Source organism: Rhinopithecus bieti, unplaced genomic scaffold (assembly GCF_001698545.2).
Source record: "Rhinopithecus bieti isolate Rb0 unplaced genomic scaffold, ASM169854v2 scaffold_32012, whole genome shotgun sequence".
Taxonomy (NCBI): domain Eukaryota; kingdom Metazoa; phylum Chordata; class Mammalia; order Primates; family Cercopithecidae; genus Rhinopithecus; species Rhinopithecus bieti.
Genome location: NW_016814432.1, coordinates 2661161 through 2687267, shown reverse-complemented (window position 1 = coordinate 2687267; position 26107 = coordinate 2661161). Strand labels below are relative to the sequence as shown.

General features: G+C 43.4%; 1 long non-coding RNA gene across 1 annotated transcript in view; it reads left to right on the top strand.

Annotated features, from left to right (window-relative positions):
• Window positions 1-18691: 18691 nt before the first annotated feature.
• Window positions 18692-26107, top strand: part of LOC108514272 (uncharacterized) — a 17303-nt gene continuing 9887 nt past the window's right edge. The window contains exons 1-2 of the long non-coding RNA XR_001881183.1: window positions 18692-18907; window positions 19382-19439. This is a non-coding gene — a long non-coding RNA (uncharacterized LOC108514272). The remainder of the gene's footprint in view (window positions 18908-19381; window positions 19440-26107) is intronic.

Genomic DNA, 26107 nt, shown 5'->3' with positions numbered 1-26107 from the left:
TCATGCAGAACGATGTCGTGGCGGGGTCAGGCTTCCAGCATCCACAGCTCACACACCTTTCTATTCCCACAGGACCTGGCACTGGGCTCTGGGCCGCCCCTGCCCCTGGTCCATCAGTGTTGCTCACACTAGAAACAGAAGCCATGCTGGAAGACGGACAGAGCTGCTGTCCTAAGCCCAAAGCCAAGGTAAGGTGCAGACAACAGGCAGGCACTGGAGTGGCAGGACCATCACGTGGTTCCTGTGTCCATGCGTGTTCTGCCCAGGCGACGGCTGGTGCCCTTAAACACCATTCACAGTGCCAGTCCTGGCCCTGCTGTCACGCTGGCTTGTGCTCTCATGCAGTCACCGACCCTCCCTAGACCTCCGTGTTCTTATCAGGAGAGTGAGAAGCTGGATGTCATCGCTCCTTTGCAGTGCTTCTGAGGTACTGCATTTAGGGAGAAAACCCCACCATACACATGCTCAATATCAACCCTATTTCTGGGGATAGATTTGATTTAAAATGTCACCATAAACCATTTAAAGCATCCAGTAATTTACTAATAATGCATTTCCTGATGAGGGGAGGGAAGGCCGCGGTTTCAATCTCTCCTACTGATTCAGTATGCGCTGTTCCCGAAAATAAAAATCAGCTCATCGAAAGCTGCTGAAAGTTTTATGTCGCCTTAGCGCACACCACACCTAAACCCAGCAGGACACTGTTTCCTTGTTAGAGGATACATAGCAGAGAGTTCCAAATAATAGCTCAGCTGTCCAATGTCTACTTAATGGATTAGCAAAGTTAACAAATGATATCTTATTTCTGGCTCCTTCTGCTGAAATGCGATACTTCCAAAGGCTGGAAACTGTTCCCACTCGGTGACCTTCCTCCTTTCAGGGAATGAACATGCTTGCTTCTCTCAGCCTAGGCCTTTCCCCCTCACCACAGAATAACCCAGAACATCTGGAGATACTGTGGGGTCTCTCTCAAGAAGATTACACATTCTCTTCGGCTTTTACTTTTCTGGGAGATGAATCTTGACAACTGGAAATTAGCAGCTGGAGTTATGGCAACAAGGGGGGCCCACCTCACAGCCCCGGGGGACATTCTCCCGTCCTTCTCTTCAACATCGTCTCCACTGTTCCCTGCTCACTCTCCCTCCTTCCTTCTTCTTTCTTTCTTTCCTCAAGATGTTTCACTGAACCTTGAGACTGTGAGGCACAGAGAAGCTTCCTCCTCCTCCCTCCTGTTTCTAGCAGGGAAAGAGGCCCCTGGAATAGGAATCTGGCATTCCTGGCTCCCAGCACATTTCCTCCGGGCCTGGCCTGAGGCCAGGGCTGCTGCTTAACGGGGCAGGTTTTACCTCATCTCGAAATACCCCTGAAGGCCATCTAGCTCTGGCCTCTGTGTAGGTGCCAGTAACAGCTGGAGACCTTGAAGGCAGGTGGAACATGCTCATCTGTCCCTTCTCTCATAAGGACTTTACAGAGCTGGTCCATGCCATTGCCAATCACTCATTCATTCCTTTCACACGAATCTTCAAACAAGGGACCTGGTTGAGTGTCTGCTCTGTGACAGGCAGGGTACTCTTTGCCCATGGAAGCTCTAGGGCTATTTTCCAGCTGAGGTTTAAAAAAAATGGGAAGAGGTGGGTCGGAGGGCACCCACAGAGGACAGGTGCGTTCCTTCTCAGGTTGCCGCAAACATCCTGGGGTCTCTCCTCCTCAGTTCCCAGTTGAGAGCTGTCAGCTAGGTTCTTCGAGGCCAACTTTTGCTAATGTTTGGTTAGAGAAAAAAAGAGGAATAAACCCTCCTCTGATTGCCAGTGGTTACTAGGATGCCCACTGCTATGTCGAGCTGAGGCTTGGAGCAGAAAAGTCAATGCATCATAGGATATTGTAAGGATGGACTGTTTCAGGAAAAGACGTATTTTCCCTTGGGATATGAACAAGTGCATGTGGGGGGAGCGGGTAGAAAATCGGGTGATGGGGACGTAAGGAGAGTGTGGGAAGACACTAATGGTTGAAGTGCAGGAGGGTCTAAAGAACCAGCCTTGTCTGCTTTGTCTGATTTTGGTACAGGTGGAATGTGAAATATGAACTATTTACACATCTCCTATTTCCATGGACTAAGAAAAACAGAGAAAGCTGGGCACAGAGCTATAACTGAGCTCCCTTCTTCTGAGCTCCAAACCACTTCTTTAAAATGGACCGTTAGATCTTGGAAGAAGCCGTTTTCCACTAGGCCTAGTGGTGCTGGAGCAGAGCGTGTGCCACCAGCTGAGAAAACAAACCCGAGAAGGAGAAAGTATACTCAGGTTAACAGGCCCCAGGCAAAAAGTCTCTGTTCCGTGCCTGCCCGCCTGGCCTGCCCTCCCCCGGGGCTGGAACCGTGGGCTTTGGCAGGAGAGGTCTCAGGTAGGGGCCGAGGGTTGGCTGGCCCAGCCACATAGAACATAAAGAGATTTACAGTCTTCTACTTCTGACTTTTATTAAATGAAAACCAGAGGTATAAAAATAAGGCAGCAAATAACACCATAACAGGAAATAAAAGGGGCGAAGAGGGGGCAAGTCCGCCCCTTGAGGATGGTGTGCCCATTGCGACGCGGGTGTCCACGGCCATGACTCTCACCAGCCACACTCCATGGAGGGGAAACCACCACCAGCAAAGGCAGCAGGACAGGACTGTCTGCATCAGGGGCTCGTGGGTCTAGAGCTCACTGAGAAAGGTTTAAGCTTTGGTGAAATCTTAACTGTGCCTTGTCAATATTTTTCCTCTTTTGCTTGGAAATCTTTGTTTATTCTAAGTAACATCTCATATATTTGTTTCCAGTTTGTTTTATATCTCCCTGAAACTAGTTAAGTTAAAAGCCACCTGATGCTGGAAAACCCTTTATGGACTGTGTGTGTGGATGTGCCTGTGTATGTGTGAAAGAGAAAATAGTCATACTTTTTATTTAAGTAGCCAGCAGTTGGAGCTAAGTATGACATTCTGAACCTTCGTCCGTAGTTTCTGAGTGGGGTTTGTTCTTTGGAGGCAATCCATGAACCTCCCAGCCACAGAGCTCTCATTTGATTGGCAATTCCTAGCACTGAAGAGCAAATCCTGCTCTGGGAGCCTCATGTATTTCTTTTCCTTTTTCCAGACCCATACCTGGGCTCTGATTCACCCGCTAAATTCAGGTGGAAGATATCAGATGCTTATAAAAATATTCTAAAGTCATGCCTAAACTTTAAGGGGGAAAGGTCTAGATGTTTCATTAAACATTTATCACTTTTTTGGAGGGAAAGAAACTTTATTTTCCTCTCTTGGGGAATTACCCAGAAGCCATAAAATGCTCTTTTATAACTGAATATCCCAGTTTACATCTCATGGAACGAAGCAAAATAAATACAAACTTTAAAAATATGGTCACAGCCCATATATTTTAAAAAGCATTGTCACCATGGAGCAACGCAGCTCAAATATGTTTCTTTCATGTTTAACCCTATGGGGTGGGTAGATTTCACCCGAGTATCAGTCTTGTTTCCCTATGAACTGTCTGATTTCTGCTGTAGTATTAATAAAAAGGAGTGGTAATGGAATCTTATGTCTTATTTACAAAGTAAAATGTTACCAAAATCTGAAAATAATTCCTAGAGATGAAGTTATTTTCTCCTTTCCCCACTGGACCCTTCAAATTTTTCTTCAGTGGCTTTACTTTTGCTTTTCTTCAAGTTTTACTTTCCCTTGGAGTTTATATGAAGGAAATGGAATGAGGTCGGGGGTTTGCTTCAAAACAGTCCAGTGGGGTGAGCCAGTGGGGGATGCAGGTGAGGGTCTAGGTGAGACCAGCTTGGGTGTGAGCTAATTGTTATTGAAGCTACGTGTTGGGCACAGGGAGGTTTATTAGATTACTCTGTTTTGCCATATGTTTGAAAATTTCCATTAAAATGTCTTCCTCAATTCTCTCCAGATTCACTTTTCTCTTTTACTGGGCCTTGGTTTGTTGATCCATAATTCTATCCTGCAGACTCCACATTTTTTTCTGGAAAGGGTGCCATTTTGCCTAGTTCATGACCTCTGGCAATGGGATTCCTGGAGCTCTTTGTGAAGATATCGCAACACGAGAAGACAACGCCTGTCATACGGTGCGGCTGTATGCTGCCATCCAGCTTCTGTCAGGGTGCGTGTAAGACATGGGTCTACCAGGGCACAGGCTAGCATGAACGAGATGGGTCCTGTGGCACCAAAAGCTTCCTCATTTCGGCTCCATTTTTGCCTCCTCTTCCCTCCCTTCCCCTTCTCTTTGTCTCCCTTCATTATTTCTTCATCTTATTCCGTCTCTTTCCTTATTTTCTCTCAGTACCAAAGTCACCTCTCTTTCCTATCTCTGGTGTGGGAAAGCTGTTCTGTAACCATTTCTCAAATTCAAATTCCTCTGGAGTGGGGGGCTAGAGCTCTTAGCCACTGTAAGGTATCCATCTGCTCTGCTCTACTTAACACAGAACACATCCAAACAGGTGTCTAGAATTAGCCCTTGTTTGATGTGGGGCAGAGGAGTGCCAAGGGAAATACCTTGAACTCTGTCTATAGTTGAGGATTAGATATGTTCAGGCAAAGCAAATGGGATGTGTCGGGGGAGGATATTACCAGCTGAAGTCAGAAGGCAGAGATGGACCTGAACTTCTGAAAGTCTTTCTGCTCTGCCAGGCTCCCCAGAACTTAAAAAAACCTGCCTCTATTATCACTACATGAAGCTAAAATGGATAACCAATAAAATAGATAGAAGTATCAGAATTCTACATTACTTCAATAGGCAAGAATGACAAACTAGAGCCAATAAGGGAAAAAGAAATATTAACAATTCTAAATTCCTCCATCCAGGTGAAAATGACTAATTGCAGTAATGTGATAAAGACCTAACATTATTCATATGCAAAACACCTGGGGCTTCCAAAAGTTTAGCCTGAGCCAATAATGAAATGCAATCACTGAAAATGCAAACGTACTTTCAACTGAGTTAGTAGATTTACAGTATACAGATCAGAGGAGGTAAGAGTTTCTTATTTTGGGCACCACACTTTAAGAAAAATAATGCATTTGGGAAAATCTAGAGGCAAGAGAGTGAGATGAAGAGGAGTCTGGAAACAATTAATTACAAGGGATCATTGAAGAAACCAGGGCTACCTCTCCTGAAGAGAAAGAATAAATGGTGCCTTCTCTTGGAGGGCAGAAAGAAGGCAGGCTGACAGAAGCTGCAGGGAGCTTCCTGATGACACAGAGCAAGCTCTCCTCCTCTCCTCCCCATCTCTCCAGTGGTACGCAGCTGCAGGGCCAGGACGAAGGCATGGAGCAGCTACTGGAGGACTCAGAAGAGCAAGCTGTGGAAGGTTTGCTGGAGAAAGAGGCCAGAACGCCAAGCACTGCTTGGACTCCAAGAGCTGGCAGTGAGTCTACCAGGATTTTCCCCCAGTTCTCTTCACCGCTTGGTCCAGGATGTGGGTGCAGCTGCAGAAGGACTCAGCACAGTGGCTAACTCAAGTTCCAGCTTTCCAGGTGGAGAATCGAAAAGGGGAGGGCCAGGGAACTAGCAAGGACTCATGAGAGCTCAGAGGGGAAGGAGTCTGGGAAAGCAAAACCCACCCAGGTGGTTATGAAATCCTGGGCTCCCCGTGAGCTGCACACGGACGAATCTGATTCTCATCAGCACACAAAGGACTTTGAGAACTGAAGTAACAGACAGCCCACCGTCTAGGGTCCAGATAGTCACTGAGTAGCACATTTGTGGACGGACGTAAATAACACTGCAAAGGCGCTGAAAATTGAATTTACCTTGAAACCACAGACCAAAGATGGCGGGTTGGAACTTAAGCCTGAACCTACCTGGATTTTATTGTCTGCTAAGAAAAAAAAATCAACATTTCCCATAGGATTTAAACAAGACCCCATTCATAACATAATAGTCAAACTCTCTGGGACACAACCCACAATTACTCGGCATGGGAAGAATTAGACAAATCTCGACTCAGATGGCAAAAAGCAATCAACAGACACTATTAAGATGACACAGATTTTGGAATTAAATGACAAAGGTATTAGAGACACTATTATTAATATTAAAATGTTCTAAAACGCAATTGTGGACACTCTTGAAACAGATGGAAAGATAGCTTTAGTTACCCTACTCTGCTGAACTGAAAAATAAAATAGCTGGAATTAAAAGACAACCTCACCAAATGAGCTTATTTTCCTTTGTTTTTCATGTATTTAACTGTAATTTTATAATTGATTTTTTAACAATTGCATTTTTAAACACCTGTTTGCCAATTCCTAAAAATTTTAAAATCAGCTCTCACAAACTGTTACAAGCTAGCTTTATAACACAACTGACATCCACCATGAATGGTCTGTTGTAATGAATAGTACATATCCCACATTGCAGGACTCCTTAGAGAATTGAATATAGAAACAGACATTGTCAAACACCATGTGAGAGATGAACATGCATTTCTGAACATAGTTATCTTATGGTCCAGGGAAGATGCTTTTGAAAATGTTGATCTACATGAACAATTCAACCCTAGGTGCTCTTTCTTTTGACTAAATTTTATTCTCTCTCTTGATCTGTAACCACTACACTCTGACTTTCACCTTGACAATCTGTTTTGCTGTCTTTGTCTTCTTTCTACCTCTCCTCTGAAACTCATCTCTCAGACAAAGGAAGTCCTCATTATTATTATTATTTCACAGACAGCAGCCAAGTTTAAAATCTGGACTCACGGGTAGGAATTTTGGAAAGGCTGTAATTTCTTTCTTAGTTGGTGAAAAGGGGCTTTTGCCAGTATTCTTTCTTATAAGACTTACACCATCAAAATCGTCTCTCACAACATTCATACTCTTTGCAGCTGTTAAATCACAGAGAAGATGGAGACTGTCCGAGAAGCTTGGCCAGGACAGCCTCTGGGATACTGTTCGACGTCAGCCCCCTTTGTGGTGGTCATATGCATGTGATTTGCCCCCACATCCCCATCTGTGCTGACCTTCCTCCCACCACTCACTTACTGGGGCTCTCAGCCCTTGTTAGCAAGAGTAGCAGCAGCCAAATAGTTAGGGATGAGGTGATTTCCCCCTTCACTCTCAGATGGACGATAGATCACAGACTCGCTCTCATCAGCATCCCTGGATCTCATTTGGGAAACACTCCTTTTTATTACTTTAGACTACGTTTATGTCAAAGAAAATCATCCCCAAACTACAGGAATTCGACTCGATAGCTAATTTCTCTTAATTTGCCCACAGCTGTTTTACCTGTGTTGACAATTTTCCTGAAGAAAAATGTTACCCCTTGTGGAGTTAAAGGCTTTTTCAATTTTGCCAGCATTTCAGAAATAAATGGTGTGCTAGTGCAAAGTTGCTTTTCAGTGAACCATGGTCTTGCCAAAGCTGCATGTCCTCCCACTACATCATGGCTGTGAAAGGGAACTTTTAAAGTAGGTGGTGCCTGAGGTTTAAGACTGGCTGGAGACAAAAACAAATGGAGGAGGCAACTGTTTTGAAAAACTACAACTCTCGTGTGGGAGCCCCATTTGGGAATCGACATTTTAACTTACAGTGGTTGAAATACTTAATTAAATTCGAAGTAGAAGCTGGCCGCCACAAGACACCATCTCACCATTCCTTTATGAGCCCTTTAAAGTTGTAACTCAAACTTTGGCAGGTTGGTTTTACAGCAGATTTGTTGACACACTTGTGGATGGCCAAAGCCAGGCTGTTGGTTTGCTTATTCAAAAGAATGGAAATTGTCTGTATTCACATGGTAACAGGGCTGTGATTCATAATCACGGCCTCTCAATGTTATGCTTTATTTCTCTTCCAGAAATAGCAATACGCTTTCTTTCTTTAGATATTCTAGGTGTTTTGGAATACACAGATTTGTTTACTTTTTTACTACTTCCAAAATTGCTGGTCTCGTTAGTGGAATGAAGAAATTCAAGTTGAGTGTTATCCTTCCTTGCATCTCTAACTCCTGAGGCAGAGCTGGTTGGGCAAATGTCAGGAAGTGAATGAGTGAGTGATGATGGTAATGGGTGAAGTGGTGTTTATGGTCATATACAGGCTGAGTACCAAAGGTCAACATTTCCTTTCAGTTGGTAATAGGCTCACTGCTGTTAGATAACAACTAATATTTTCAGGGGAAAAAAAGTCAGCTTAGAAATGAAGATTTATCTTTCCCCACCCAATCCCAGAAAATTATTTTGTATTTATTTTGATCTAGGCCCATTGTTTTTGGCTGTGATTCAAGAAAAGTAGAACAACCCTCTTTCCAAGTGGGAATTTGGGGGCTGCTCTTTCTCTGTATTTTAAATTCTCAAGATCAATAGGGATAATATTGCTCTAGATGAATAAAATGGGTTCTTAAGGGGGGTGGTTTAAAATCCTTTTATATGTAAGTGTATATATATAGATATACACATATGCAGTACATAAACACTGTGTCTGTGGTGTTAGAATCATATGGGGGATTGATTAGGGAAAATGTCTAGAAAGGGTTCCTTGGCAGAGGGGTGACAATGAGTAAAAGATTGAGAAACACTGTTCTAAGTGGTCACTTTTTTGATAACTTGCTGTTTGTAACACTAAGCATAGTTTCAAAATCCCTGATACCATTTACTTGTAAAGAGATCCCTTAGGTTGGACAGGGTAGAAATAACAGGTATATCGACTATTCCAATTATGTATTTGCCAATGTTTTTCTTTTCTTTTCTTTTTTTTTTTTTGAGACAGTCCCAGCCTGGAGTGTGGCGGCACAACCTTGGCTCACTGCAACCTCTGCCTCCTGGATTCAAATGATTCTCCTGCCTCAGCCTCCCAAGTAGCTGGGACTACAGGCACGTGCCACCATGCCTGGCTAATTTTTTGTATTTTTAGTAGAAATGGGGTTTTATCATGTTGACCAGGTTGGTCTCGAACTCCTGACCTCAAGAGATCCCTCTGACTCAGCCTCCGAAAGTGCTGGGATTACAGGTGTGAGCTATGGCTCCTGGCCTATTTGTCAATCTTAATGGCCAAAACGTAACTATGTTATTTCAAATAGCTTCAGTGTTGCTATTAATTTATAGATTTATAATCATGCCTGTGTTTACATTGGTATGTTAGCTATGTAAATATACTCCCATTACAATGAATAAAATTGATATAATCTTTTAAGAAAGAATTTTAAAAAAGAAAGAATGGTCATTCATTTTATACAATATTTGGCCCAACACAATAATAGATAGTTAATTTGTGATCAGTTAACAATTAAGTTCTTGTTATTATAAAAATATCATGCTGACATATATGATTAAAACTTCTTGGATAGAATCTATTGCTGCTGTTATTGTTGAGGTAAGAGCTAAGGGAAATCTTCTCTTTCATGTGTAAAGAGTTATATCCCCTTTTAATCTGTGATATCAGCATTTGTCCAAAAGCAGTTCTGTTTTCCAAAGATGATTGTCCAGGCTAGGCATTAGAAAAACAGAAAATTCTATTAAAAAGAAAACATAAATCTGAGCTGTGTATTTAAAATAAAGAAACTAGCACTTTCCAAAGTAAATGAAATAGGGTTTATCTTATTTTTCTCAGAAAGGGAAGGTTTGAAGCTAACCCATTTGTGATTTCAAAGTCACAAAGGGATTGGTGAAATAGTGATGGATCCAGCGTATATTTTATAGTAGCATGGAATTTAAAAAATAGGAACTCCTACAATATTATTTCATCCAAAGCATAATAAATAGAGAGAGTAGGGTCATTGAAGTCGATGATTTAAACAAATACCGTAGCTCAAGAGACACCTAACATTGCGTGGAAAAAGTTGAAAGATGGCATTTGTCTGCTTGGTGTTTCAAACACACGCTTCCTTCACGATTAATATTGAGATAAACCAAGTGAGGCCAGCTTTGCATTTTTCTTTTGGGTCAAAGGAAGTCACTGAGATATAATTTCATGTCCTACTCTGAAAATGTGGGGCTTAGTGTTATCATGATTTAGGCCATGTTTTTGATGGATTATACTGGGAAAGAAAAGTTGCTACAGTGCTCAGACCATTTAATTCCTTAGGAAAGTAACGTGATAGTTTCTCATGCCTCACATGAAGTCCACCCTGGGGAAAGGTGACCTTCTGAGTGCAAAGCCAGGCTTGAGGTGTGGGGTCTTAAGGTGTCCATAGTATTCAGTTTGCGAGTAGAGAGAGTTGATGCTAAGTTAGTTGTTGAGTGAATAAATCAGACTGTGAACTTCTCTTGGGCAGGAACTGTGATTTTCTTGGTCTAACGGGGCATCAAGAAGGTGGAGGAAAATATTCTCTTAGGTTGGTGCAAAAGTAATTGAGGTTTTTGCCATTTAAAAGTAATGGCCAAACTTCTAATGGCAAAAACTGCAATTACTTATGATCTATAGACAGGACATCAGGCAAACAAAGTTCACATCCTTCAAAGTCATCCTAGAGTCATTCCAGAGGGCTGTAGACGTTGGCCCAAACCTTTAAATTAAACCTGCCTCAGTTTCTATTTCTGTCAGATACAACTTACCTCTGTGCCATCTTTTTCTCTCAGGAAATGATTGATCCAGAAGGGTTTTGCAAATGACGTAATAGCTTTTAGACTTGTTTCTTTGTCAAAAAATGGGGACACCAGTAGTTACCTTCATGTATCTTCATAAAACATGTGGGAAGTGCCCAGCACATAGCGGGTGCTCATTTAAGTAGGAACTCTCTATTAGGGTTCAACTGAAACCAAGAGTTGCTGTACGAAGATAGAATTGAGACCACCCAGGTCAACATGATTTGTTGGTTCCCGGGACACTTTGCCCAGGGGATAAGGTTGTAAATCAAAAAATAATTTCACTGTTTGCTTCAGGAAATTTCTTCAGTGAATTTATTGGAGAAAATTGGCTGCTCACCGAGGCAAACAGCTTGCTTATTTAAAAAACAGTTAACTTACCCTCACTCACTTCAAGACAGTCATTTTGCTGCATCCACCAATCCCAAATGCCCAGTCCCTATCATTCCTTACCTTGGAATACCCGCCTTAAACAACTCAAGCCCAGAGCCCAAAGTCAGAAGGCTCCACCGATGACATTGTTCTTCTAAGACTCTGCTAAGATTCCATTAAGGTGATGTTATCGCTTCCTGCAATGAGCTCAAATAAACTTAATTTTGCCTCATTAGCAGTTCATTGACTGGTGACATTTTGGGGGGGGTTCAACAGTAATAATTATACAGTGGGTTCTGATCTCTTCATTGTCTGTTTCATGTGTGTTGGTGCTAATGGCAGTGGCAGTAGGCTTTCCTCTGCTCAGTCCTTGGGCTACTCTCTGGTGTTACGTTGAGTTTCTTTCATTTTTCAAGAAAAATCTACAATTTTTTTAAAATTACAAATTGTTTTGCATCTGGCCGGCCATGGTGGCTCATGCCTGTAATCCCAGCACTTTGGGAGGACAAGGTGGGTGGATCGCTTAAGCCCAAGAGTTCAAAACCAGCCTAGCCTGGGCAACATGGCGAAACTGCGTCTCTACAAAAAATTTAAAAAATTAGTCAGGTGTGGTGGCACACACCTTTAGTCCCAGCTACTTGGGAGGCTGAGGGGAGAGGATTGCTTGAACCTGGGAGGTTGAAACTGCAGTGAGCTATTGTTACACCACGGCCCTCCAGCCTAGGTGTCAGAGTGAGCCCTCATCTCAAAAACAAGTGTTTTGCACCTTGAAAAAATGTTATTTTTCTTTTACTTGTCAGTGGTTTTTTTCATTTATTAAGTTTTAAAATTTATGTTTTTTGACAAATTTTAATTTTATATACTTATGGGGTCCACCATGATGCTGTAATGTAGGTTTATCCTATAGAATGATTCAATCAAGCCAGTTAACAGATCCATCACCTCATATACTTATTTTTTGTGGTGAGAACCCTTTAAATTTACTCTTGGCCATTCTGAAATATACAATACAATATTATTAACTATAGTCATCATGCTCTGCAGTAGATCACAAAAATGTATTTCTCCTACTGAAATTTTGCCCCCTTTGACCAGCACCTCCCCAGTCCATCACAGTCCTGCCCTTGGTAACCACTATTCCGCTCTCTACTTCTATGTGTTTGGGTGTTTTGGATTCGACATATAAGTGAGATCACATGGTATCTGCCTCTCTGTGCCTGGCTTAATTTACTTACCATAATGTCCTCCAGGTCAATCCATGTTGTCAAAAATGAAAGCATTTCCTCCTTTTTAAAGGCTGAATGGTATTCCACTGTGAATATATAGACCATATTTTCTTTATTTGTTCATCCATTGCTGGATACTTAGGTTGACTCCATATCTTGGCCATTGTGAATAGTGCTGCAATGAACATGAGGGTAAAGACATTCCTTTAATGTACTGACTTCAAATACTTTGAGCATATACCCCGAAGTGGGATTGCTGGATTGTGTGGTAGTTCTGTTGTTAGTTTTCTGAGGACCCTCCATACTGGTTTCCATAATACCTGTATTAGTTTACATTCCCACCAACAGTATGCAAAGGTTCCTTTTTCTCCACATCTGCACAGTTCAGTGCAGTTCCTAAGGAAGCAGTGACACTGGCAGCTGAGAGAGCGTCATGGATTCCAGCCTTACCGATTGTCTGAAAGCCAACGGGGCATCACTACATGCATAACTTACTTGGGTGCTGGGGACCCTGGCTTATTCTCTCTTTCTTGTGTAGGAACCACTGTTTGCTGAGTATTCCAAAATACCTGCTTGGTTGTTCCTGCGGAAAAAATCCAGGAAGTAGCTAGAGCTGGATATTCTGCTCAGGTGACCAAGATGGAAGCAAAGATAATGAGTGACAGATGCCACACCAGTGATGACATTGGGCGGGCCGTTGTTCCAACCCCTTGGTTTCTACCTGGGTTCAGCAGAAGAGCAGCCAAGTGTTTGACTCGTTTGGTGTGACTTGGGCTGAATCCTGTTGTTATCTGTCAGCCTTGCTTTACAAAAACCTCATTCCCGAAGCTGAGTTTTCCATCAATCAGAATGATAAATCAGCCAAATTATCTCCATCTGGCTTTTGGCAGCAGAAAGCTCTTTAGGTTAAGAGAGAAAGGAAACCTTTCTCTATCTTCTTCAAAAGCTATAAAGCAGTCACATTTTAACTGTATGTAAATTCATAGTCTTTTAAAAATATTTTCATGCAATATAGACCAATAAGATTTTAAACTTGAAATTCTGTAGAGCATAGTGAGGTCATTCCCAATTGGGTGTCCTTGATGTCTAGGGGTTAGGGTTCACAGATTCAGTGAATAAAATCACTGGAAGCCCAATTAAATTTAAATTTCAGATAAACAACAGACAGGTTTTAGCATAGATATATCCCAAATATCATCTGGGACATACTTACACTAAAAAGTTATTTGTTGTTTATCTGAAGTTCAAATTTAACTGTATGTCTTATGTTTTATCTGGCAGCCCTCCTAGGGATTCATGAAAGTGCTTGAACTAAAGCCAGGTTTCCTTACTCGTCGTTCTAGATTCTTTTGATCATGCTATAAGCTTGCTGGGCTTCTTAAATTGATTTATTAGGTTACCTGTGTGGTACAGAGCAAAATCCAATTAGCAAGAAACTACAAAAAAGGTATTGTCACGTAGAAGCAGAAGTTTACTGTGGGAAAGGAAGAGGCAAGAACAAAATTGAATCTTTTGAATTCAGGCTTCAGGGAGGGAATGGAGCAGTGCCTAGCACAGATCTCGAGTGTAGTGGTTGGAAATAATATTCAGCTGTCACAACTTGGTTGAAAGTATGTCTTTCTATCATTCATTCTTGCCAGGTTCACGCCCCGTGAAAGGCAGTCAGAGAGTCTATTTTATGACACTGGGTTGATTGTGGCCAGATGTTATTCTTGTTGTTTGCTACATTTTATTGCTGTTATATTATCTTTAAACTATTGAACGATGACATGTAATGAAACTCCTAATATCCAGTAGTCAAAATCATTAAATTACAAGGTCTGCAAAGCCCATGTCCATCTTGAAAGTATTTTTCAATACCTTCCACACTTCTCCAAAGTCCATTCATTTATCTTAGTATCTTATAGCTAAGAGCCCTACATTCACGCTCAAAAAAAAAAAAAAAAAAAACTTCTGGGGAAAATATGTTGATGTAGTTATTGTTTCCATTATCATACATCATGTTCACATTACTATGGGAAAGAGCCCTTTTCCCTTAGCGGGGAAAGATGTCCTGAGAGTGGGGGAAGGTGGAAACACACCAAATACAACAGCGCCCTCCGCTGGTCGCTAAAGGAAAGGGTGCTTCTGCGGTGTGGACAGGAGGAAGTCAAGAAGGTCGTTGTAATGAGAGGCAGATTCGGTTGCTGTTTGAAGCACAGGCGTCAGGGTATCAGAACATAAGTAAGTGATTGGAATCGGGCCATTTTTTTAAAGTAGCAAGAACAATATAAAGAAGTGGCCACCGACTCTCGCTGCTGGTAACTGAGAACGGAACTGTCAATCATCTCGAGGGAGTGTTTCGCTGTGACGTCATCGCAGAGGATGTGGGGTCCTTCACCATGAGTGTATTTTCCCTCTCCTTTTTGTTGGAATAGATTCTGACAGACAAAAGCAAATTAAACTCAGATGCCGTTCTCAACAGTCTGGAGAGGAAGCTGGATGTGAGTGCTGACCCTGGAGCCACAGGCTCTGTGAAGTTTAGTTTGATTTGGAGCTTGACCCAGCTGCACCTGGGCGTCACCTGCTTCTCACCGCAGCCCACCTGGAACAGCGGAAGCGTCTGTTGATTCCGCAGTGAAAGCACCCTGTTACCAGTGCCTTCTACCCAGTGCGACTCCCCCACTGTGGCTATCTTGTCTCATCCTAGAACTCTCACTGTGTTCTAGGAAGCCCCAGTATTAGAAGTGTGAGGCTCTTTAAAGACCATCTAGCCTGACCTCTGCATTTTACACTTCATAAGTCTGAGGTGAGTCACTGAGTCATCTACCTATAAATATTTTATTTCAACTAGCTGCAGTGTTGCTAATAACTAACTCTGTTTGGTGGCAACACCAATTTCTCAAAGAGATGTTTCATAAAGGACACATTATAATCCAGGAATATCCAGGAGGGTGGGTATCCAGCTACCGGGCTAAGGCTACTGAAACAGTTTGCTTTATTGCTTTTAGGGTCTGTTTTAATCATGGAAATGGATGAAGTCACACCCCAAACTGATGAATGGTTAGTTTTGGTCTGTTGGTGAATTATTCTTCCATAACATCGGTGTGTGAAGTGGATGGTAAACCATTATACCCAAGGCAAGTATAAAATGGGTTTTGAGTTTTTCTCTGGCTCCTAGAGATGCCATCAAATCAAGTTAACTTCATGGCCAAATTAATATGCTTAACAAAATCGACCAATATTTTAGTATAATTAAGTAATGAGAGATAAACTGAGAGTATCTCAGACACTTTATTTTTCTTTCATAGAAAGTTTCTAAGTGCAATTATTCCGAGTCTTAGGTTTATAAAATTGGAAAGCAACATGAAATAAAACCAAAGCAAAACAAAACACCAAACACGAGTTGACTCTCTGTAAAGGCCCTTAAAGCAACTTCATCACTGAGCCATGCAGCCAAATGTTTCCAATAAACTGCGATAAATAGAGCTAAAGAAACTAAGTGTGTGTGTGGATGGTAGTCTCTCAGAAATCAAGTGAGAAGCTGGTTGCCAAACCATCACCCTTCCCCCGCGCTGTTAGGTTTATTGGTCACTACTGTTACCACGGAGGTAGCCCAGGGGCGACATAACCCCTGGTTTTCTGAAAGGTGCCGCGTAGACTTCTTCTGTGACCAATTTCCATAAAGTTCGTTTAGCAGTTCAAACTTTATTAAGACTCTTGACAAAAACAGCTGCTAGAGTTGCAAAGGAATGTAATAAAAAACACAGAGTCAGAAACGACCGGAGTCTATAAAAGCAATGTCCAGAGTGGCCAAGCCCCCCTGGGGGTGCAAACTGATCCAGGTCTCCATCAGCGCCGCGCGGACCCCCGCGGGACACCCAGGCTCGACTGAAGCGCGAAGGCCCGAGGCTCCTGCCATCGCCCGGCTGATAACCTAGTTACGGTCTGGGCAGAATGCCACGTAAAGAATAGCACGAGCAGGTGGGACATGGAGTTTTACAGAGTGAAGAAGCACTGCAGCAAATTCATTTTATGTTGCTTTTATTGTGTAGTATAAAAAAACTCCAACACATACTCATTTACTAAAAAAAAACACACACACACAATCAATGTTCAGTTGATTGTAGTTTCCATATTAGCATGAAGGGGCACAAATTGGTGTTAGCCAAAGACTCTGAGATGCATTTGGAAATCTTAGTGGAAAATTTCGAGTTTGAATATAAACACATAGCAGGAATTCGTGCTGACAATCCACTATTGTTAAGCTGCTCTGATCTGGGGACTCTTTGAAATACATTTCATGTGTTATTAGAATGACCTCTAGACCGTTCCGGGAAATTTAGGAGCACAATCACCGGGATTGCTGTCCACATAAAACTGTAATATTCAGAAAATGGAAAATTAGAAAATATAGTTTATTTGTGTGGGTTTTGACTGAAATCCCAAGTGAGGCACTTTGAAGAAGCTGGCGTGATAACGGAGGAAATGGAATCAAAAGTTAGTTCCCTCCCTTGGCCCTGCCTCTGCCCCTTGCAGCACACAAGCACAGAGTGAGGAAAGGACCCTCTCTGGCGATCCTTGGAGGTCAAAATCGAATCTCCAAAGTAGGATGTAGGAACAGGCATCACCAGGACTGGCCAGTGAAGAATGATTTTGGAGGATCTTGGACAAGTGGCCATCTTAGTGTGAAAGCTGGGGGTACAACACCCTGTGTACCGTCTTCAGAGGATGGGATTCTACTTGGGGGTATAAAGAGGCAATCATTCAAGATCTCCCAGCTGTACAGCTCCAGGCAGTATTTACATTTGCAACTGTCTCCTGCCCCCTCAATGTGAGTGTTGTCCCCTGGGTTGTCTAATGTGGTGGTCCTGCCATTCACTCATTCATTCATTCATTCATTCATTCATTCAACAAACATGTGAGAGCTGATTGTGTGTCAATCACTGTGCTAAGCAATGGGGATGCAGAGATGCACACACAGCCCCTGTCCTCAAGGACTTCAGAGATCAAACAGACATAGACAAGGACAATATAAGTTCTATGTCAAAGGTGGGAGCACAGAGGAAGATCAACTAACTCAGATTGTCAGGGTCTGGAAAGGGTTCGAAGTTGAGGTAGCAGTGGATTGAGACCCAGAAATAGTCAAGTCAGTGGATAAGGATGGAGGGTTTTTCAGGCTGAAGGACTCCTGGACAGCCTGGAGCATTTGGCGGGGGGGCACTGTGCCCGCTGAGGGAAGAGTGCTAGGTGGTGAGGCTGCAGCATGGGCAGGAGGAGGCTGTGGGGAGAGGCTGGGGAGGCCAGGGAGGCCCTGCGGGACCAGGTTGAGATGGCAGCCTCCTTTGCAGGGGGCTCCTAGCTTCTCCCCACTCAGCTTGCACTATGTGAGGGGGACCAAAGTCTTGGAAAGTGTCTGCTGTCCCCCTAGTTGCTCATGTTTTATAAGGAAGAGTGAATGGCTCAGTTGTCCAAATTCACCAAGAGGGTCTCAAACTGGGTTCTGTAAACACTGGTCAATGTCCTCTGCAGAGGGGCTGAGAAGATGCTGGAAGAACCGTTTCCCTCACACACTGAACACACGATCTATGAAGATCTGTGAAGACGTGAAGGCACATGCTACAGCTAAAACCCAGTTCCACTGGCATCCGCAGGACAACACAGGCCAATTGTGGCCGACACAAATGGTGGAAGGTGCTCACGCCACTTTCGTGGTGATCAGAAAGAGCCCTGTGGCAGGTGCCACCACTTCACTTAACACTGGGTGCGGGCGGCTCCGTCCACTCTGAAAATCACATCTTTGGTGGACATCAGCGTGGACCTGGGTGAGGACTCACAACTTTTTTGAGGGTTGTGTGTGTGTGTGTGTGAATTGTTTTTATTTTTCACCTTTATTGAGATACAATTCATATACTTTACAACTTAGCCATATAAAGTGCACAATTCAGTGGTTTTTGGCATATGACGTTATTCATTTTTAAAAATGGTGATAAAATATATATATGTTTTTTTGAGACAGAGTCTTGCTCTATCTCCCAGGCTAGAGTGCAATGGTGCAATCTCAGCTTGCTGCAACCTCCACCTCCTGGGTTCAAGCGACTCTCCTGCCTCAATCCCGAGTAGCTGGGATTACAGGTGCCTGCCACCACACCCAGCTAATTTTGGTATTTTTTAGTAGAGATGGGGTTTTGCCATGTTGGCCAGGCTGATCTTGAACTCCTGACCTCAGGTGATCCACCTGTCTTGGCCTCCCAAAGTGCTGGGATTACAGGCGCGAGCCATCACACCCGGCCCTTTTAACGACTTTTTAAGTGTACAATCAGCAGCATTAATTACATTCACAAATCTGTGCAACTGTCCCCGTATCCAGTTCCAAAATGTTTGCATCATCTCAAGCAGAAACCCTGCCTATTGGTGATTAAACAACGACTTCCCGTTCCTCCCTTTCCCTATCCCGCTCCTCCCTTTCTCTAACCTGCTCCCCTCCCTCATTGAATCTACTTTTTGTCTCTGTGAATTTGCCTATTCTAGGTGTTTCATGGAGGTGGAACTATACACTATGTGTCCTTTTGTGTCTGGCTTATTTCACCTAGCATGATGTTCTCAAGGTGCATCCGTGTTGTAGCATCAGCATGTCCTTCCTTTGTATGGTCGAATCAGAGTCCATTGGACTCATGGGCCACGTTTTCTTTCTCCATGGACCTGTTGATGGCCACTTGGGTTGCTTCCGTCTGTCAGTCATTGTGGATAGTGCTGTGTGGACATGGGTAAGTATTTGTTCAAGGCCCTGCTTTCAATTCGTTTGGGTATATTCCTAAGAGCGGAATTGCTGGGTTATATGGTCATTGTTTAGTTTTTTGAGGGACCATCAAACTGTTCTCCACAGCAGCTGCACCATTTTACATTTCCACCAGCAAGTATGAGGGCTCTAATTTCCCTATATCCTCAGCAATACTTGTTTTCCACTTTTTATTGAACTTTTATTATAGTCATTTTAGTGGGTGTGAAGTGACATCTCCTTGGGGTTTGATCTGCATTTCCCTAGGAACTAATGATGCTGATTTTTCGTGTCCTTATTGGCCATTTGTATATCTTCTTTGGAGAACTGTCTATTCAAAGTCTTTGCACATTTTAAAATTGGGTTGTATGTCTTTCTGTTGTTGAGTTGTGGGCATTCTTTACATATTCTGGATGTTAAACCTTTATCAGATATTTCTAAATATATATTTCCCATTCCCTAGGTTGTCTTTTCACTTTCTTGCTAATGTCCTTCGATGATCCGCAACTTTTCCAGAGCAGGTAAAATAGCTTTTCTCCCTTTCTCCCTCTCCCCATCCCTGGCCTCCTTGCTGCCTCCCTTCTTGTGAAGGCAGACAATTAAGTGACTGTGGGAAGGAAGGGGCTTTGATGTGCTGGGACACCGAGGGAAACCTTCTCAATCTGGCTTTCTCAAAGAGGCCCTTTCTTTCCTGAGGGTCTCACTCTGCAGAATATACAATTCCTCATAGTGAATTAATCATTTCCCATCTACAGAGGCTACTTTTCAAAGTAAATATCCCAATCATCTCTGACTCCTGGGCAGAGTCCTAAGCTCTGCTCAGCCACATCTGCTTCTAGCATCCCATGTGTCAGGACGCCCACGTTCCGGGGCAGAAACTCCACCATGCAATCACAGAGCAAGGCTGCTTCTAAGACCTTCATCTCTCCGCTGCTTCATAATGGGGAAGAGATGTGCCTGAATGTTTCAAATTAAGACGGGGTGTGGGAACCTCGTCCTACAATGAAATGACGGGAACCTCAAAGCGGGGTCATTGCAAAGGATGCTGTTCATGTTTTCCATCTGAGTCCAAGAATGAGCTTGGCGCTCTGCGGAGAGTAGTCCAGTTTCATTAATGGGGTCAGGGCCACTCCCACTCCCACAGCCCCTTCTCAGCTGGGTGAGTGCCCACACCTGCCAGCGGCCCTCCCCGTCTATCAGCTGTCCCCAGCTCCAGAGGTCCTGAGGGCGGCAAGAACAGATTCATTCCCCAGGACTGTCAGTGAAACTTGGCCAGGACAGGGTCTTGTGCTTTTCTTTTTTTTAAAACAAAACAAAACAAAACAAAACAAAATTTATTATGGAAAATTCTAAGCACACGCAAAAGAAAACCTCCAGATTCCCACAGTCAGCTTCAATAATTATCCACGCATGGCCAATCTTGTTTCAATTTTACCCCCAGCTTCTGCCCCCTGCTTAGTCCCATTCTGAAGCAGATTCCAGGCCTCACAGAAGTTCAGTCATACAGGTTTCAGATTATATATCTAAAAGGCAAGGACTTATAAAGACCCAAATCCCTTGTCACATGTCGGCAATATTAACAATGATTCCTGATCATCATCCCATATCCAGTCATGGCTCACATTTCCAAATGTCTCCTCAGTGTCTATTAATGATCCTATCTGTTTGTTTGTTTGAATCATGGATCCAAAAAAGATTCACGCATTGCATTTGGTCAATATGTTTCTGATAACCTGTAGCTACACTGGGTGTTAAATAAGCTGAATCTGGTCCTTGGGAGAGGGGGTAGCAGGTAGTGTGTTCTGGAGAGGTGGACCTCATCACAGCAGAGGCCCCTGAAGTGGGTCTTCAGGAAATGTTTGCAGCAGGTGGTTCTCAGAGAAAAGTGTTAAGATAGAGGATGGAGCGGGGGTTGGGGAAAGTTTACATGGGATATCTACTTTGTAGGATTTAACATTTTTATAGTGAGACTATATTTGTATGTTATGTATGAAATTTAAAAGTGAATTTAAAAATAAAGAAGAGAATAAAATGAAGACAGTGCATCAACCAGCTTGGCAGGTTCTGGAGACGTGGCTTGGAGACAGAGATGTACATGCAAGACACAACAGGAACAAGTAAGGCCCTGAGCAGAGAAGGCCGGGAGCTTCCTCCATCCTTTGTCTCTTCCTTGGGCCAGAGGGACAGCAGAGAGGAGGACTGGGTGTTCTTTGGTCCTTGGGCATAAGCTCCGCCCTCCTTCTTTTGCTAGACCTGTGGACATACCATTTTCTGTATGTAGATTTCAACCCTCCCCCTTACCCTGTTGTGATTTTAGGATCCTGTCCCCACGGCTCATGAGATATTGGATGCAATTACAAGAATCAGATAGAGATGAAAACTGCTAGCTCTGATGAAAATGCAGGACCAGCAGCCACAAGGGCTTTTAAATTAAAAAAAAAAAAAAAAAAACCCTGAAAACATCAAACTCCCTATGAGTCTCAGACACAGTTCTAGCGCCATCCCTCACCCTGCTGGAGAGAGTAAGGCAGGACCCCTGACCAGGCCTGAAGGTGGGGAGCCCAGGAGAGGCAGAGGTGCGCTTGCCCTTACTTCCTTCTCCCAAATGAACCCGTTAAACAGAGGTTGCCATTCTCTGGGGAGGAGAGGGTGAGGGATGGAGAGAAGCTGCAAGACTCCTCCCCAGTTTTTCCCCAGAGGAGTGGAGTGGAAATTTCATTCCCTCTTAGAAAACCTAAGGAGGTAGGAAAAACGCTGCCTCTGGCTTAGCCTCTGTGCTTCATTTAACTAACTGGAAATGTCTTCCACTCTCCTGTGACTGCAAAGAGAAAGTCTTTTAAATGCCTCATCCCAACCACCATGCCACACCACCATATGGTTCTTTAGGACTGACTAGGAAGTGCCTGTGTTCAGACTCTGCCCTTAGGGCCTGGGATTTAGTGAGGAGAAAGCGCAGATTTCAAGGTGAGTAACTGAATGTGTTTGGCCGCTGTGTGTCATTAAGATAATATCCTAATGATGTAACCAGGAGACCAGCAGAAAGTCCCCGGTTTAGATGTTCTCATCTGACTCAAAAGCTTCATTTCTAAGGCAAGTGGTCTCCAAATGAAAGATCCAGTGCTGTTCTGTTGCATGTGGACAGTGAACGCAAAATCTACAGCTGTGGAAATATGGATCCCATTGTACACAATTTTTTAAATAGGGTCTATTGTTTAAAGCAGTTTTAGGTTCACAACTTGAGGGGAGAGCACAGAGATTTCCCGTGCACCCCCCGTCTGCCTCTCAGCCTTTCCGACCGTCGGCATCCCCACCCCGTGAGACATGACTTACAACAGATGAACCTTCACTGACGAATCATGATCGCTCAGAGCACACAGTGTGCTTTCTGGCTCAGTCTTAGAGTTATATTTAATACATTCTATGGTTTGAGTAAATGCCTAATGACATTATCTGCCACCGTAGTAGCACACAGAGCAGTCTCACCACCCTAAAGATACTCTGTGTTCCAGCTACTCATCCCTCCCTCTCCTCAACCCCATTATCAAAAGACAAAATTACCACAAATGTAGTTCCAAGATCGAATTGGCTTTTGTTTGTGATTCTAGAATGGGGCAACATCACATTCTGTAAAGTAGAATGGGTGCTCCAATGGGATGAGCAGGAGCAGTTAGTTTTTTCTGTTGTTGTTTGTTTGTTTGTTTGTTTGTTTTGTGATGGAGTTTTGCTCTTGTTGCCCAGGCTGGAGTGCAATGGTGCAATCTTGGCTCACTGCAACCTCCGCCTCTGAGGTTCTGGCGATTCTCATGCCTCAGCCTCCTGAGTAGCTGGGATTACGGGCATCCACCACTACGCCCGGCTAATTTTCGTATTTTCGGTAGAGACAGGATTTCACCATGTTGGCCAGGTTGGTCTCGAACTCCTGACTACAGGTGATCTGCCCACCTCGGCATCCCAAAGTGTTGGGATTATAGGCGTGAGCCACTGTGCCCAGCCCGAGGTGGTTATAGCTCTATAGGCAGAAAAGGGCTGAAGAAAGCAGAGATGGGACAAAAAAGCAGATTGGGTGCTTCCAAGTTACTTTCCTTGTAGGTTTAAGACAGAGGGGACTTCCTTATTACGAGGATTCAGGTTGACTGTAATATGCTGGGTTTTTTGGGAAAACTGACCTGTTTCAAAGTTGAGCCTGATTATGTGGCACTGAGCACAAGGGACTCCATTCTGGCTTGGTGTGGTCTTGCTGGGGCCTAGCTTGGTCCAGAACAATGGCCTCCTGTAAAATGTATTTACCACCCACCAGCTTTTCAGGTCCTTGGGTTTTGACTCCTCTTTCCAGGCCTGGGCATCTTTTATGTCTTCCGGACCACTGGGGCTCTAGAGTTTCTGTCTTAAGGCCTGGAGAGTTTTCTGAGAATTTCCATTCCCAAGGTTGCCCCTCACTTAGCCTGCAACAGTATCCCCTTTCTTTGTCTCATTAGCTGCCATTGTAAGTTAATTTATTCATGTAAATCAAGGAATCAAAAAGAAAAAAAAAACAACCAAACATACCAACTGAGTCATGGGAGAGCAGAGAAATAAAAGTGTATGGTAATGTTATGGTAATAGCATTTTGATTATTCAAAGAGCATTATTTTTCCCCAAGGCTATGAACAAAGCTTGTTGATTTACATGATGGGTAGCACTCTGTCAGAATATAGTTATTTATTTTAATTTTATAATTGCAACTTCTAGGGTTAAGTCATCTTAAGGCACAATTACAGAGGAATAACAATTAGTTGAAATATGTGACTAGTATAAAATTACCAGTTTTAAAATCAGTAAAACATATGACGATCTTTCTTAACTTACACAAATGAAGACTGAAAGGTTGTGTTATCTTGGCCAATGACCCAGTTGCAAAAGTAGAGGGTAATTCAACCTCATGCAATTCCCCAGTTCAAGCTGTGATGATGGATGTCCACTACACTTATTTTATGTTGACATAGAGTGGTTAACCTAAGCACAAATGTTTGATAATAGCAGTGTATATAGCAGGCCTGGACATATGAGGCTTGTTCACTATTTCAGAATTAACTTTTGCAGTGATAAAAGCCAGGGACGTGCAGAGAGAAGAAGGAGAAGCAGAAGGAGAAAGAGGAGAAGACAAGGAAAAATTCTTGGCATAAATTGTTCATCAACAGGCGATTTTCATTAAAACAAGGCTAGGATCAACACTGGAAAGCTTGATAAATCCCTGATAAGGTGCCCAGATGTTCTAATGAACTTTGTTGGGAGTTTTGCCATTTCAAGTTTATGCATTTTGCCCAAAGGCCAATGATTGGGATGGCCTCAGCATCTGATACTGATTCTTCAAAGAAGCGCCCCCTCCTTGCCCTGGGACATTGAGTGCCTGCTGGAGAGGCTGCAAATTGGATCAGCCTAATAGAAACTGCAGTCAGGCCTGGAAGCAATATTCAGGCTCACTTTTCCAGGAATAGTGTTCCAAGAAAGAAAGGATTCTTGGGATCTTTCCGCTGCCTGACAGTGATGAGTATGTTTTTCCAGACAGACTATAGGCTGCCTTCTAAGACCCCCAATATGTTTTCAAGTATGCTTCTTGAAGGCCTGAACACAGAAGATTCACTCGAAAACCAATTTATCCACAGTTCTTTGGTTGATCTCAAGCAGGGTCTCTCTCCTCGAGGAACTTAACAGTCCTATAGAGACATATGCCAACTGACAAAGACCACGACGTGGCCAAAGCACAATAAGACTGTTATCTTTCTAAGGCTCCAAGACCCTCAGCCTAAAGCTCCCATGTGGGGCTTGATAGTTCCCGACACCCAGGACTCTGTTCCCCTGTCTTACACATGCCTGGGCTACTAGATCTACTGAATTCATTTCACCAAAGAAAGATTCATCATCAGTTGTTCATCCTAATCTGATTGCTTAAATTTTGTAAAATTTACAAAAGGGAAGAAGGACATGGACTTGGAGAACATAACCAGATATCAGTCACCTGAGCTACAAAATGTTTTTTTAAAAAGTTGGCTCTCATTTGGAATCCAGTTCAAAATATAAGACCAAAGAAATTCTGTTGTCCTACAAAAGGGCATCAAGGTTCATAAATGAATTTGGAGACATTTTACTTCAAATAAAAGTATGTTCTGTCTTAAAAAAAAAAAAAAAAAAAAAAAAAAAAAAGGAATATATAAATAGCAGGATTGGCTGGTCTAGCCCATTGTTCTTAATGCCATATTGCTGTTGCATTCATTTCATACAGTCATAGACTGTTAGATCTGAAAGGAAGCTTAGCCCCAGAATGGCAAACCACTTTCATTAAAAAAGCCAATAGCAGTGGGTTGGTGGTGGCTGCCTGGAGCCCAGGGTTGAAAAGGAGTCTAAGTTCACGTCGGAGCCCAGGGACATGATCAACAGATGATGTCTGCCATGCACATGGACTTGGGGAGGGAGGGCACGCCTCATAGGTGCCAGCCTTCTTTTCTTATGGATAAGAAACTGGATGCCTGGAAGCCATTGACATACAATAAATCCAGTGTGTGTTCCTGGCAGAGCTTAGAGGAGAACCTTGTGTTTCCCCCCCACATAGAGGAGCACACACCGCAAAGAAGGAGCTGAGTCAACCAGGGGAGCCAGCAGCTGGCAGAGAGGACACGCATATGGATCAGCCCCGGTTGTACACACCACACCATGCGCTGGGGAGCTGTTATGGCCCCAGCCCAGTTTCCTGTCCACTGGAGGCCTTTCCTTGGCGGTGGGTGGGGACTGGAGAGCAGGACTTGACCGAGCAGAGAATGAGGGGAGGGATGTGCCCCGGCATATGGGAGAAGAAGTATTCCTTGCACGACTGGCAGCGATTAGTCACACTTGGTTCTAACCATGCTTCCAAGCCTGGCTTATCTTTAACACCCAGTCTACCTCAAGACAAACAATCTAAAGGAGAGAAAAACACTTTGGGGTCATTTAGAATTACTTGCGTCACAGATCCAATGACAAAGGCAGCCATCGAGCCGCACAGCAGGGAGAGGAAGCTGGGTGCCAGGTCTGCAGCTCAGCGCCAGCTCCTCGCCTTGTGCAAAAAGTACTTTTGTTAGACATTCCTTTTGAGGACTTAGAAACTGACGTTTTGTTCCAGAAGTTCTTTATCCTGTGGTATCTCTAAACTAGGTAGCTTGCCCCCAAATGTCAAAAT